The following is a 14004-nucleotide window of genomic DNA, read 5'->3' on the forward strand; positions in this document are numbered from 1 at the left end:
GTACTGGGACTTCTCAAGATGCTACTTAAGAGGGAGAAAGTAGTTTGCTGATTAGGACCATTAAGCAGTGCTTGGAGGGGAGAAGTCAGCTTCTTGTTGTGGCTTCTCATTTATATGGCTGGCTTAATCTAGGGTAAGGCTCCTGGAAATGGCCCTTGGAAACAAACACAGGTGGGTCGTGAGAATGAAAAGCAACCAACTACCTCAGTTAGCAAGAGTCCTCAGAGAACAGAATGCAAATTTAATTTTTTACTCAGGGATACATTAGAATATGCTTTTGTTTCACTCTTGAAGCGGATCTTGCTAAGTCATTTGTTTTGAGGACGAGTGCACAGTGTTTGCATGTGATGGGGGTGCAGCAGGTGCTGGGCGACAGGCCAGAGGTGAATCAGTGGGCTTTTTTAAAAGTCAGCAAATCAGGGGCAATCCTCTGTTGACCTGTGCTTTCATGCATACTCTGGGTCATGATTCTAAACAGGAATGCTAATATATACAAGTGTGTAGGTAACAAGAATGACACCATTATGTATCTGTATCGGACTTTAGTTTACAAAACTCTGAAAGGCAGATATACAGAAAACTGTAATTCTGAGAAGTGAAATGATGTGTCCTAGATGAAACTTCTGTTTTATAGCAGAGGCAGACCAAACTCAGGTTTCTGGGCTCCTAAGCTGGAAGTCTCTCCATTGGCCCATGAAACCCTTTTCCTACCCTTGAAGATACAGCCATAGAACTCTGGGAATTAGCAGCATATTCCAGACTGACCTAGATCAGATCTAAGTAATCTTTTCACTAGGAAATAACAGAAATTGGGGTGCCTGGGTGGCTCAGTTGGTTAAGTGTCCGACTTCAGCTCAGGTCATGATCTCATGGTTTGTGGGTTCGAGCCCCACGTCAGGCTCTCTGCTGACAGCTCAGAGCCTGGAGACTGCTTTGGATTCTATCTCTTCCTCTCTCTCTGCCCCTCCCCTGCTTGTGCGCTCGCTCTCTCTCTCTCTCTCTCTCTGTCAAAAATATATAAACATAAAAAAAAAAAAATAACAGACCCTACTGTTCCTCCCTCCTAGCACATCATCACCATTCACCTGGTGACTCAATCCTAAACCTAGGAGACATCTTTGTGTCCTGACTCTTCCTCGTGTCCCATGTGCTCTGCCTTCATAACAGGCCTTCCCTCCATGCCTATGCCAGCCTCCCATGCCAAACTTCCTTCACCTTTCATCTGGACTGCTAACCCACCAGCAGCTCGTCCTCTGTTTCTCCTCCACCTGACAGTCCATTCTCTACCCAAGTAGAAACCATGCTAACACTCCTTAAAACTTGCCATCATACTTAGAAAAGTTTCCATGTTGTGGCTCACAGAGTTCCCAGGCTCACCAGCTTCTCTGACTCACTGCATCTCACAAACATACCAACCTAGTTCCTGTCTCAGGGCCTTTCCCTAACCTTTTCCCTCCACCTCCTCCAGACTTGGCCTGGCTGCTCTTTCACTTCCCTGTTTTCTCAGGGGGATCTTCCCTGACTCTCCTGAAAATAAGCTACTGCTTTCTGCTTCACTGTCTCTGTACTCTACTGTCATTCACTGTACATATCACTACTTGAAATCACACTGCCAATGAACTTATTTCCTGTCCTTCCCAATAGCCCAGAAGCCCCTTGAGGACAGAGCCCTGTTGTCTTGGTCCCTGTGTATTGCCCACACCTGAACAGAACCTGGCACCCATCCGCTGAGTGTGTGTGTGAAAGAATAACATGCAGCAGATGGGAGAAAGGCCATATCTGGCTCCCTGAGGACTCAACAGATATATTATAGTCCAGCAGCATAAGCTTTTCCTGGATCCAGTGTGGAAAAGAATAGTATATTAAGGGTACCCTTTATGCAATCAATAGTGCCCACAGTAACATCTACAAAGATGAATTCCACCACACTACTTTACATTTCTTTAGAAACTGCATTACATTAATATATTATATTATATTATATTATACTATACCATATTATATTATTAAATATTATAGAACTAAATTTTAACAATAGACAGGACAGGACACCTGGGTGGCTCAGTCAGTTGAGTGTCTGACTCGTGATTTCAGTTCAGGTCAAGATCTCACGGTTCATGGGTTCGAACCTCGCATCGGGCTCTGCGCTGACAGTGCTTAGTCTGCTTGGGATTCTCTCTCTCTCTCTGCCCCTCCCCTGCTCTCTCTGTCTCAAAATATGTAAATATTAAAATAAAAATAGACATGGCTAGCACGGTGTCAGGCATATGGTGGGTGCCCAGTAAACACACATTGCTGAATTTTAAAAATTTCTATCATCTGCCATCAAATTAATTATTTTCATTTCCTCATGTTTCCTCTATCCCTTTCAAAATACAAGTATATACTTTTACATTGTCGTAACCACATATAGGTATTGATTTGTTTCCTATTTTACATTTTTTAACACTTTTTTGATGTTGCAACCCAGTCTTTGTAATTTTTAACAACTATGTAATATTCCATCAAGGTGCCGTGCTATATAACTCACCTCGCCTCTTTGGGGCATTTGGCCACTGAGTTCACTGAAAGTAAAAACACCACATAAATTGAGGTAGGATCAGAAGTTCAGCAGAACCAAACCCACATTCTGACCAGGGCCGAGAATCAACCCAACTGCATGATGTCTGTCACAGAGCAGCCCAAATTCTCTCTATTGCATCAGTTTATTGGAACAAACTGTAGATTGTCGTCAGAAAGCTCCAAATCACTGCACAAATTATTTATGAAAGAATGACTTCAACCATTGGCCAAGTGTAGCCAGACTCAGGAAAAGGCACCAGAGGAGGAAGAGGACGGAAGAGGCAGCAGCTGTAAGGGAGCTGGAAAGACTTTAATACAGGCGCCAGTCAGAGCCTATTTTATTCCTCTGCTCTCTTGAGAAAACAGTCAGCAGTTTGTTAGGGGATGAATCAGTCAGAGTCAGAGGGGGAAGAAAGGGCTTGTATATCTTGAGGATTATTGTTAAAATGCTCGGTAAGTGGCTGTAAAGTTATGCGGTTTTCTTCTTTTTCTTCTTTAAACATTTCCCCCTCTTGGTGTATAGGCGAAATAGTCATTGGCAAGAACTTGGGGAACATGGGAAAGTATGAAGAAGAAAGTAAAAATCCCCTGTAGTCCTGTGAGCTGGACTGGCCACTGTGACACGTGTGCTTGTCGTGCTCTCCCTTACGGATACATCAATCTACATAAAAGTAGAATTACAACACCTAGCCTACTCTTTACCTTTAAACCTACTATATTGTGAACCTTTTGTTCAATGTCTCTAACAATTATTTAAAGTAACACAGTGTTGAATATGTGCAAAATAGTTGTGTTCAGATGAGGAAAGCAGAATTGATTTGTTTCTCCGTGGGTAACATACAGGTTGTTCCCAAATTTTCTTATAAATAATAATGCAGAACTCTTTGAATTCTTCTCAAATAAATTCCTTAGGGCAGTTTTTTTTGTTTTTTTTTTTTTTGTTTGGTTTTGGTTCTTTTTAAACTGAAGTATAGTTAATACAATGTTACATTAGTTTCAGGTGGATCTATGAGTACCTGCTGAATTTTCTAGAAGAAGTATAATAAAAAGACAACAATCAATCATCTTCCACACCAGCTGTCTGTGGTGATGATGGCAGAAAGACGGGACAGGGAAATGAACCAGAGAGTAGCTATGTGAGAAATACAGGAAGTACTGCTTTGGTTTTTAACTCTGGTTTACCATAATTCTCATTTACCACTTTCATTAGGTCTTACCTCTATTGTTGATAGAGATATCTACCCTAAATCCTTCTCTCTGTGACACTGTGGATAAACAATGGTGGGGGATAACTGGACCTGCTAGTGGTTTGGATGACTACATAACCCATGGCTACTTTTACCATTAGAATTACAGTCTTGTTTGCCTGGTTATGAGTCTTCCTGTTGGAAGGGCACCTTTTCTCAAGGTTGTGGACTGAAATACAACTTTGCCTACATTTACGCCATGTCCAAGAGCACGCAAGTGTGCTGACCATGCAGCTGTTTCTCATGACCTCATTCAGTCTCAGCATCTGAGCTACACTGTAATGGTAGCCACTGGACTTGGTTGAAATCAAAATTTCATTAAGTAGCAGAAAGATACAATTGCTGTTAACTTACACCCAGATGCAGCTATTTCCACATTGGGTTTAAAGATAAAATTCTGCTACAGAGGGAGAAGAAGCCTGTAGTTTGGGAAAACACTTTAATCAACTTATTATTATTCATATTATTATTATTATTATTATTATTATCATCATCATCAAGAACAGGGAAGATGAAACAGAGGAAGCTAAACCACTCTAGTAGTTAAGTAAAAGGATATCCACATAAGGGGTTGTAATGAAAGAAACCTATTTGTGGAAGCTTCCTTGGGTCAGGCCAAAGAGATGGGAGTTTAGGAAAGAGCAGGCACTAGGGAGAAGCCAGGAAATAATAAATTTCCTCTAAAGAGACAGCTGCTTCCTGGTGTTACTCCAGAAACAAGACAAGAGATGGCCAGTAAGTGATTCACTGTGGTGACAAATCACTGATTGACTGTCACAACTGTGATGCAGAAATTCAGTTTTAGTTTCCTCTCCATTATTTCCAATCTCTTATAAGTCACTGCACCACTTAGGGTATCCTGAGGACTTAAAAGGAGGTGCAGTGATCAATGTCATGAAGCCAACAACCTGTGGAGTGTTGCCAAGACCGTAGGGGTGCTGGAGAAAAGAGCCAGAAACAAGAGCTAGAGGAGGGCATGATTATCCCCAAGAGATCTGCAGAAACTCCACAGGGCATGATGGTTGCATACAGCTGAATATTTTTGTTTGGATTTTAAAGGAAAGGGTAAGAGAAGGCTTGCGACCTGAGGACATATTTGGTTATAACCAGAGGCTGGTGATCACTCATTTTGAGGACCTAGTTTTAATGTCTTGCAGATATGGTCTCTAAAGATATAGAGGGTATCAACCCTAAGAAAGTATAGCCTGAAGGAAATGTTAGAAAGTAAAAGGCTTGCTTTCTCCTCTTTGTTTTCTGGCTTTCAACAGAAGGTCAGGTGCAGCATATCATCCTTCACCAGCAAGAAAATCTGAGACAATTTCCTAAGGACAGGCCTCTGGCAGGATGTTCCTGGAGCTTAGTTTACTATTCCAACCACAGATCAATGTGTTTTAGACATTCCTTCTGATCCAAGGGGCACCACTTTTGGGTCAAGACAAGATTGCAGGCTAATTCATTAGGATATCAGAGAGACAATGGACAAAATTCAAGAAAACACACAGCAGATACCTTTGCATCCTGTCCTCTGCTAGAACTTTCAGGGGAGTCCTTGGGAAATTTAGAGGGCTCACTCTAAAACTTTGAGGAATGAGGGGCTGAAAACTGAAAATGAATTATTTAAAATGTCCTCTTTGTAACTCACAGACTTTAATGTGCACATATCAGGATACATTCCTCCTAGCTTACATATCACCTAGCTAAGGTAGACCCTTCTTTGGCATTTCTAGAGGATGTAGGAATGAGACATGTTTGGGGCTCCAGAGGCTATCAGACAGCAGAAACAGTGCCCAAGAAGCCCTCGAGCTACTAAAGGATGGCTGGGTATGAAATGAGGTGAATCTCCTCCCTCGAACATTATTTATTTAGATATTAAGAGGCTATCTCCAGTGGTGGCTCAGGGCACACAATCTATAGCATAGATTGTAAGTATAAGTGTCTTCTCTGATGTGGATTTAGTACCTTTAAAGGACATAAGTCCTAGGTGGCTGACCCCTGCCAGCAGTTACCTTACTATAGGATGGGCTTCTATCGGGTTGTGAGAACCTTCTCAAGGCATCAGTCTCAGCTTTTCTAGATCCCTTACCTGCCCCCAAGTCTACAAAGGATGGTGACCTTCAAGAATTGATGGAAGTGTTCTTGGGGCACCTGGGTGGCTCAGTTGATTGTCTGACTTTGGCTCAGGTCATGATCTTGTGGTATGTGGGCTTGAGCCCTGCCTTGGGCTCTGTGCTGACAGCTCAGAGCCTGGAGCCTACTTTGGATTCTGTGTCTCCCTCTCTCTTTCTGCACCTTCCCAGCTCATGCTCTGTATCTCTCTCTCTCAAAAATAAACATTAAAATTTTTTTTAAAGAATTGATGGAAGTATTCTTTAAACCATATACATCTACCATATCTACAAAATAGTTTCTTTCTGTTGGTAAGTAATCTATCTTAGATCTCCAAGAAATTGGGTTGGGTATGTAAGACAGGTGTCAGAGGCACACTTAGGGACTGTTTCTTTGAGGAAAAGATTTTTGATACCCAGTTTGTCAATTTTTATTCAACTTGTCTGAAAGGATATTGTCAACTTCCCTCATGAAATTTCTCTTGTAGAGTTCCCCATTTAACCCATTGCCACTCTTGTTCTCCCTTTTGTTCAGCCCAAGCCCTAGAGGCATCGACCACTTATTTTTCTTATTTCTACCTCTATGTATTTCACATCCATCCATTGTTTGCAATTTTCATTATTATCAGTTGAACCCATATTCTCATTGGTGTCCCTTGAATGAACTGTTTGCTTGACAGACTGATTCATTCACTCATTCATTCTACACCCATTTTCTAAGTGCCTCTTTTGTGTTGGGCACAAGATAGAATTCCTGCCTTCAGGAATTTCACCACCAAGTGGATGAAACAGACACGCAGACATTTCAAACAAGTGCAAAGCAAAACCAGAAGTGTTAGAAATGTATATACACACTCAGGGCACCTGATGGCTCAGTCGGTTAAGCGTCCAACTCTTGCTTTTGGCTCTGGTCATGATCTTGCAGTTTGTGAGTTCAAGCCCGACACTGGGCTCTGTGCTGACAGTGCAGAGCCTGCTTGGGATTCTCTGTCTCCTGCTCTCTGTCCCTCCCCAACTTGCTCTCTATCTCTCTCTCAAAACAAATAAATAAATAAACATTAAAAAAAAAAGAATACACAATCATACACAAGCACACGGGAGAAGGAACAATGACCCTGGGCTTTGGCGACAGTCCCTTGCTTGTCCCTCTTCCAGGGGTGGGTGCCTACTCTTCTCTGTCCTACTCACTGAAGCCAGGTTGATTTCCCAAAGCAGTGTTGCCAGGCCAATATTCCTAACAGGGATTCATCTAGCACCTGCAGGACTTCCTCACACACACATGGACTGATTATCAAAGGCACCTGCCTGTGTCTTTTTGCTGTGGCTCTAATTGTTAGAAAGTCTTTGGAATATATCACCTAACTACTTTGTTGTTAGAGAAGTCTGGCTAATGGAATTTTATTATGTTGGCCCATTGCCAAGTTCTTAACAGATACTATGGTGTAAAGGGGCAAAGGTGGGAAGAAAGAACTTGTTGAAAGAGAGTTAGAAGAAGGAAATGTAAGAAAGCTGAACACAAATGTTAGCTACTTTACGACTGTCTTACGGACCAGTCCTTTTTAGTTATGGTGACTTTGATTATCAGCGTTTGCACCATGTTCATAAAAAAAAAAAAAAAAAAGATACATGGTTTGATAAGAGTATCTTTTGATTCACAAATATAAATTATATGAAATTAATCATCTTCGGTTATGCATTTCAAATGTTTTTTTAACTAAAAGAATATCCGCTCATGAAACTAATGAGCAACAATCTCGACGTGTGGGCACTTTAAATATACATATGCCTCTGAATTTGAGATAGATTTTTAAAGATCTATTTTGGTCACTGTTAAAGTAAAGCAGGGCAAAGTAATTCTTTCCAACAGTAATAACCACCTCTTAGTTGTTCCAGGAATGACTATGCTCTGTGGATTTCTCAAATGGAATTTTCTTTGTACTAGGCAAATATTGAGACAACATTTAAGTTGGCTCGAGTCTGTCTATATTGACTTCAGGAAGCAGCAAATATCATGGGACAATACAAGGGTGAGAGAGGGAATCTTGCAGTCATTACCACCAAGGCAAGATGAAGCATACATTCACAGAAAGTTGACCATAAGGACTTTTTCTCACTAATATAGTATAAAAGTACAGACTAAGTCCTATTAAGTTTGGGAGAGTTTAATAGATATAAACAAAATGAGACTTTTGCATGCAGAAATATGGCTCCATCTACAATTTTCTAAACTGCTTTGATCTTTGTATAAAATCCTATTTGAATCATTTAATGTATTATCACAAGGCACATGGCATACATCCTACCTTAATGTGACACCATATATGTCCTTATGGCTAGCTGTGCTCCCTGAATCCTTTTATGAGGATGTTATTGAGAATTTAAGCAGATCCTAAACTAGGACACCAGATTCATGTGCAATAAAATATACTGTTAGTCTCATGATTTAAAAATGGAAGATTATATAAATGCGTATTTCTGGATACATAGCTGGCCTAATGTGTATGATATTACATTTGTATTTAACAAATACAAAGTCCAGTTGAATTAATGAGGGCCTAATAGGAGAATGAAGGAGAGAAAAAGCCGAATCAAATAAAGAACTCATCAATAATAGACGAGTATAGACACCCCTCATTCAACTAATGTTCCATTCAAGTGACTTTCCTTGATTAGTGAGGCTAGCATCTTTACGTATCATTTAGAAAATCTTCCTACATACTTAAATGGAGTGTGTTAATTAAACTTTTCTGTAGCAAACTTCAGTCAGGTTGTTTGGACTGCTTTTATTAGTTTTATATGAGCCTAACCAAATTGAATAGACTTTATTTTAATTTATACTTTAAATGCCTTCTTCATTCAATAAAAAAAGTGAAATTTCCCTTAGGTGGGAGAAAAAGGATGATTTTTGCCATAGTTTCAATGTAGCATATGCCACAATTATCATCAAGATGTTGTTCAATATGTGGAGAAGGTGATTAAGAAAACATGTTCTGTGACACAGAAAAGAAAATGAAATTTAACTTCCTGCCGGATATGTTAACCAATGGAAAACATGAGGAAAACAATGTTCTTCTGTAGGGTATTTATGTATTTGTCCTGGTTTGTGTTCTTTATCTGTAAACTTATAAGAACAGATACTACACTTGATCTTAGTCAAAAGGCCGAGAAGTGATTGTGTTCTTTATCTCTAAACTGTTCACTCTGTTTTGGTGAAGATTAGCTCTTCTTGTAATGTTTTCTAATTTTCTAAGTTACTCTTTCTAACGTTTCTAAGTTACTCTTGTAAAATAAACGAAACTTGGAAGCACAACTCCAAAATCAAGATATACTGTTTAATTACAGGGTGATGTTTTTACTACACTTCCCCTATGACTTACCCTAATTTAATAGGTCTCTTCAACATTATACGTGGTACAAGTGGAATGGCAGGTGACATATTTTGTGACTAAACAGTTACTGTAGACAATATTATACAGATAACAAGACACATGCACACAGGTTGCATATGGCTTTATGACTTCAGCAATTCTGCTAGGTTTTCAATGAAAAGGAGTATATTTTCTCTGTTTCCTAGAATCTCATGTCATTCCTCTCCAGAACCTCTTCCTTTGAAGAGAGCCATGTAGACTGGGGACACATGGTGACTAAATCCTTGTGCTGAGAACACACGTGCCATTACCAGTTACTTATTACCCACTACATGTCATCTATTCATCCACCCATCTACCTACCTACCCACCTACCAATCTATGTGTTTGTGTCTGCAAACATGCTATAGTTTTTACTGACTCAATAGGTGAATATATGCAAGCTTATCCATACCTTCTTCACCAAATATTTATTGACCATGTTGTGCCAGATACTGTGCTTTTTATTTCGTTTCTCCCTAAAAAAATGCAGATTAGAAAATATTTTAGTTACCCATAATAATTGGGAAATATTAGGTAAAAAGTACAGAATAGAAGTAGTAAAAAGAAAACTAAGCTCTGGCCTTAGCCCTGCCACTACCCACTTCTTGGGACTTTGGACATTTTCCTCTGACTGTGTTGGTCTTAACTTTTTCATTTGTATAATGAAGGAACAGGACAAGACAATCTTTAAAAAATCTCCCTGAGTACAAAATGTCAGAGTTCCAAATATGGAAGTATTTTATACTTTATAACGTTGAAAACGGGCTAAAATAGTGCTTCTCCCAGAAGAACAACGACATTGATCTTATTTAGGTTACAAGCATTCCAATGTGAGAAAAAGGCAAATATCGTGCTTCTAACCCCTGCTTAAGAATCTGAGCCCAGGCAAAAAGAAATTGGGCATTCACAGAACTGTTGAACAAAACAAGTATGAATGACTGTAAACATTTCATAAATTTCACGTGCCATAAAATATAACAGTCAAATCAGTACCCCTTGTCTATAGTTGCTCGATAAGTGGAGGATGAGGATAGAAACAAGATTTCCCAGCCTATTGCTTCAGGGTATTTGAACATCCTCCAGGGGCCAAGCATCAGTGTCCCCTGTAGTTGGGCCAATTGGAACTAACATCTGACCATCAGGGTCTTCTCTTAATCCAGATATCAAACACAAAAGGAAGTGGCCTTTAGGAGAATATTTACAAATGGAGAAAGTTTGGGCTGTTACCAGTTTGGGCCAGTAGATACAAAGAAAATAAGTGGTGTGAATCTGTCAACATGCAACATTTCTCTGATTTGTGACACCGGCTTTCCCATTTCTTTCTTTTATTATTTTTTTTGAAGAGTACGCACCAACTGAAAATAGTCATTTTTAAAATGACAAAAAAAAAAAAAAAAAAAAAAGAGGACAAACAGTTTCTAAGTCAGTGCTGGAATATAATATATACATGAATCTTTGGCTGGGCCAAAAAACTTGGCAAGTCTTCAACATTTTGGTTAGCATTTGGTTGACTTAAAAAGTTATATGGTTAATTCATATAAATTATATAAAAATGAAGATAAATATGTAAGCAAAATTAAAGGATACTATAATCCTACCATCCAGACATAAGCAGTTGACATCTTGTATAGTCTTCTAGTCTTCTGCAATGTATACACACATTATACACATTATGTCTGTATTTATATTCATCTATAAATCCATGCCATCCTGCAGGCATATCTAGGTGTCCAAAGAGCTCTGGAGATGACGATGTTGGCACACCTGTGTGTGTGTACATCTGTGTCCTAAGGCACCCCATTTCGGAAGCTTTGCTCTACACTCTCCATAAATTTGACATTGTCTGAAACCAGCATTGTCAGCACTGCAGCGAAGCAGTAGCTTGATTTCTTGGAAAGCACCCACGATTATTATATCTGCCCCTCACTTCAAAAGAGCTGGCACAAGTCCAGTTAGCATAAATTTGGCTAAATTCTACACCAGTGTTGGAGAGCACAGAATTCTTTACTGTCCAAGTCCCACTTTTAGAATAAAGCCATTGTTGAGGCACCTGGGTGGCTCAGTCAGTTAAGCGTCTGACTTCAGCTCAGGTCATGATCTCGCGCTCCGTGAGTTCGAGCCCCACGTTGGGTTCTGTGCTGACAGCTTGGAGCCTGGAGCCTGCTTCTAATTCTGTGTCTTCCTCTCTCTCTGCCCCTCCCCTGCTGATGCTCTGTCTCTCCCACTCTCAAAAAATGAATAAATGTTAAAAAAATTTTTTTTAAATAAAGCCATTGTGACTGTGTCCTTACTGACATGTCTCTCCTCTCCCTCCTCTGGACATTACACCAGGGTGGACGGGCCCAAATCTGTGTCCTGAGATGGGCATGGAGGAATGGTGTGCTGAGTCCTGAGCACAGAGGGAGGCAAGCAGGTACTATAGGTAGTACCCGTGCACTTCAGTTCCTGAAGCATGACTGACCTCATGCCAGGCACCATGTATGAGCACAAGATGAGGCTTTTGCCCTCAATGTACAAAGCTGGTTTGAAGCAGACACATATATTGTTAGAATCAACATGGGAAGTACAAGCTGCTGCTGTCACTGGTTTATGTTTCCTCAAGTTCCTTTAGGGTAGGGACACATCTATTCAGTCTATGTTGTCTCTTCTCAATGGGAAGCACAGTTTGGGGCACAAAGAAGGTGCTGGAACACTTGGCTGGTAGACTGACTTAGTATTGAGCTGCAGTGGTAGATGTGATAAACTTCCTGCCCAGTTATAGTCTCCATAGGTCTTTAGTTATGCTAATTACCCATGTTTTGCCCTAACTGGCTAGGGATTCTGTATGTCACAGCGGGAGGGCACAGAGGGTGCATTCATGGCAGTGGCTTGTGTCATCCCATTACTATCACCATGCAAAGGTGTTTCTACTCCAAAGGCAAAACACGGTGTTGCCAAATTCCAAAAACAGAAAGGAACACATGTCGTCAGTGGCAACCAAACTTCGTTTCTGTCATGAATCACTGTGGCCTCATTCTGACAGGTCCAGTTGCAGCCTAGCCCTGGATCACACCAAGTAGTGACTCAGCTACATTGAGACTTCAGATGCTATTTTTAAGGAGGGGGGGGTAGGGGAGGTACAGAGAAGCTATATTATGTTTTCCTGAATTTTAATAGCCTAAACTAAATCTTCAGGAAAAGTTAACTGCCCCCAAAATTATGTAACTTACACAGTTTACTTTTTATATCATAGTTTGCCCATTGAAGTCACAAATCATTCTCATGACCAAAATTGATCTGATCAAAATGGAAGAGGGAAGTTTTCAGAAGAGTCTGGGTCCAAGGAAAGCAACTGTGGTGCACAGTGGAAAGAACGCCAGCCTGAGAATCAGAAAGCCTGGCCTCGGTACGCTTAATAGTGACATTTGGAGTGACCGGTTAGTGAGGCTGGGCCAGGTGTGCTGGGGGGAGTCTTGGGGACTGCGGGTGTGGGTGAGTGTGGTCTGCCCTGCTGGCTTTGTACTTTGGATCTGGTGAAGGAGACTGTCCTGACCCCAGTGAACCTGCCTGAGACTCCACATACTTCGATGCTGTCTTTGTGCTCTTATCTTCCCACTGAAGGGGCTCTGCTGTTTCCTAACTCTCACATAGCCACCTACTGACTCCTGTGTTCATCCACTCATCCTTCTCTGGAGTTTCTCCAAATGCCACCTTCTCTTGAGTGATCAGAACAGCACACATGTTTCCAAAGTAGATACATGATATTTTTGTTGAAAACTAGGACAGTGTTTTCCTCAAATCCTCATTCCTCACGATGATTGGAATTTTGTTTCCTCTCCTGGCACCGTCCCTATCTTCAGGGGAACAGCCCACCTACAGCGAGTCTTAACTTTAATTCTTGGACAAAAGTGGAAGGCTCATAGGTGTTCACCTCTCCACACTCGTGTGGTTTCTCCTGTGCATGTCCCCTCACCACCGTTGGTAGAGTAAGCCATCTAGCTTTGGAGATCTCTCGTGACACAAATTCTACTCTAAAAAGTGTTCCTTTGATGGAAACATTTTTAAAAGGTAAATGACCCTCTGTAGACATGTTTTTGGTTCTTTGAGGAAGTCCTTCTTTTCTATTTTTTTCCAGAGTAAACACTTTTTTAGGTTGGAAGGCCTAGGGAGAAATAATAACCAAACTGGCCCTATGACTCTGAGAGGAAGTGGTTAATGAAAGGAGGGGGCTAATAATCTACAGAGAAATCTGTTATCACAATGATGCTGGATATAAGGGTTCTTTCTGGAACTTCAGGAAGTTCTGAATAGAAACAGAGAACTGCACAGAACCCCAGTTTAATGCTGAGATTTCCTGTTGCCACACCACACAATTCAATGCCTGAACAGCTCATTAACCAACCACTTTGAGCAACAAAGCCGTCCAACTCTGGGGACAGGAAGAGCGGAGACAGAGTGGGAGTAGCTCCTACGTCATGTTCTGAAAGCTCAGTCGTGGAGCCTCATTTTTTCTTTCTGAGGAACTCATGGACGCTGAAACTTCCTCCTCCTCAGCTGTTGGCCAGCAGCAGGCCCTAAATTAGTTAAATTTAACTATAATAAACATGCTGCAAATGAATTATATTTAACTCTAACAGCCACCTCAGGGTTTGTCTCGAGATGGAATAATTTTAGCTTATGCCACCATACGTCCCCTAACTA

The 14004-nt window shown here is 40.8% G+C and overlaps 1 protein-coding gene and 1 non-coding gene across 14 annotated transcripts in view; both read right to left on the reverse strand.

The window, feature by feature from the left end:
* FARS2 (phenylalanyl-tRNA synthetase 2, mitochondrial) overlaps positions 1 to 14004 on the reverse strand; it is a 538848-nt gene that overhangs the window by 85237 nt on the left and 439607 nt on the right. The window lies entirely within an intron of this gene.
* On the reverse strand, positions 8897 to 9087 carry LOC132668157 (U2 spliceosomal RNA). Its single transcript, XR_009605511.3, has one exon. It is a non-coding gene; the product is annotated as a U2 spliceosomal RNA (small nuclear RNA).

The sequence above is a fragment of the Panthera onca genome, chromosome B2 (assembly GCF_046562875.1).
Source record: "Panthera onca isolate mPanOnc1 chromosome B2, mPanOnc1 haplotype 2, whole genome shotgun sequence".
Lineage (NCBI taxonomy): Eukaryota > Metazoa > Chordata > Mammalia > Carnivora > Felidae > Panthera > Panthera onca.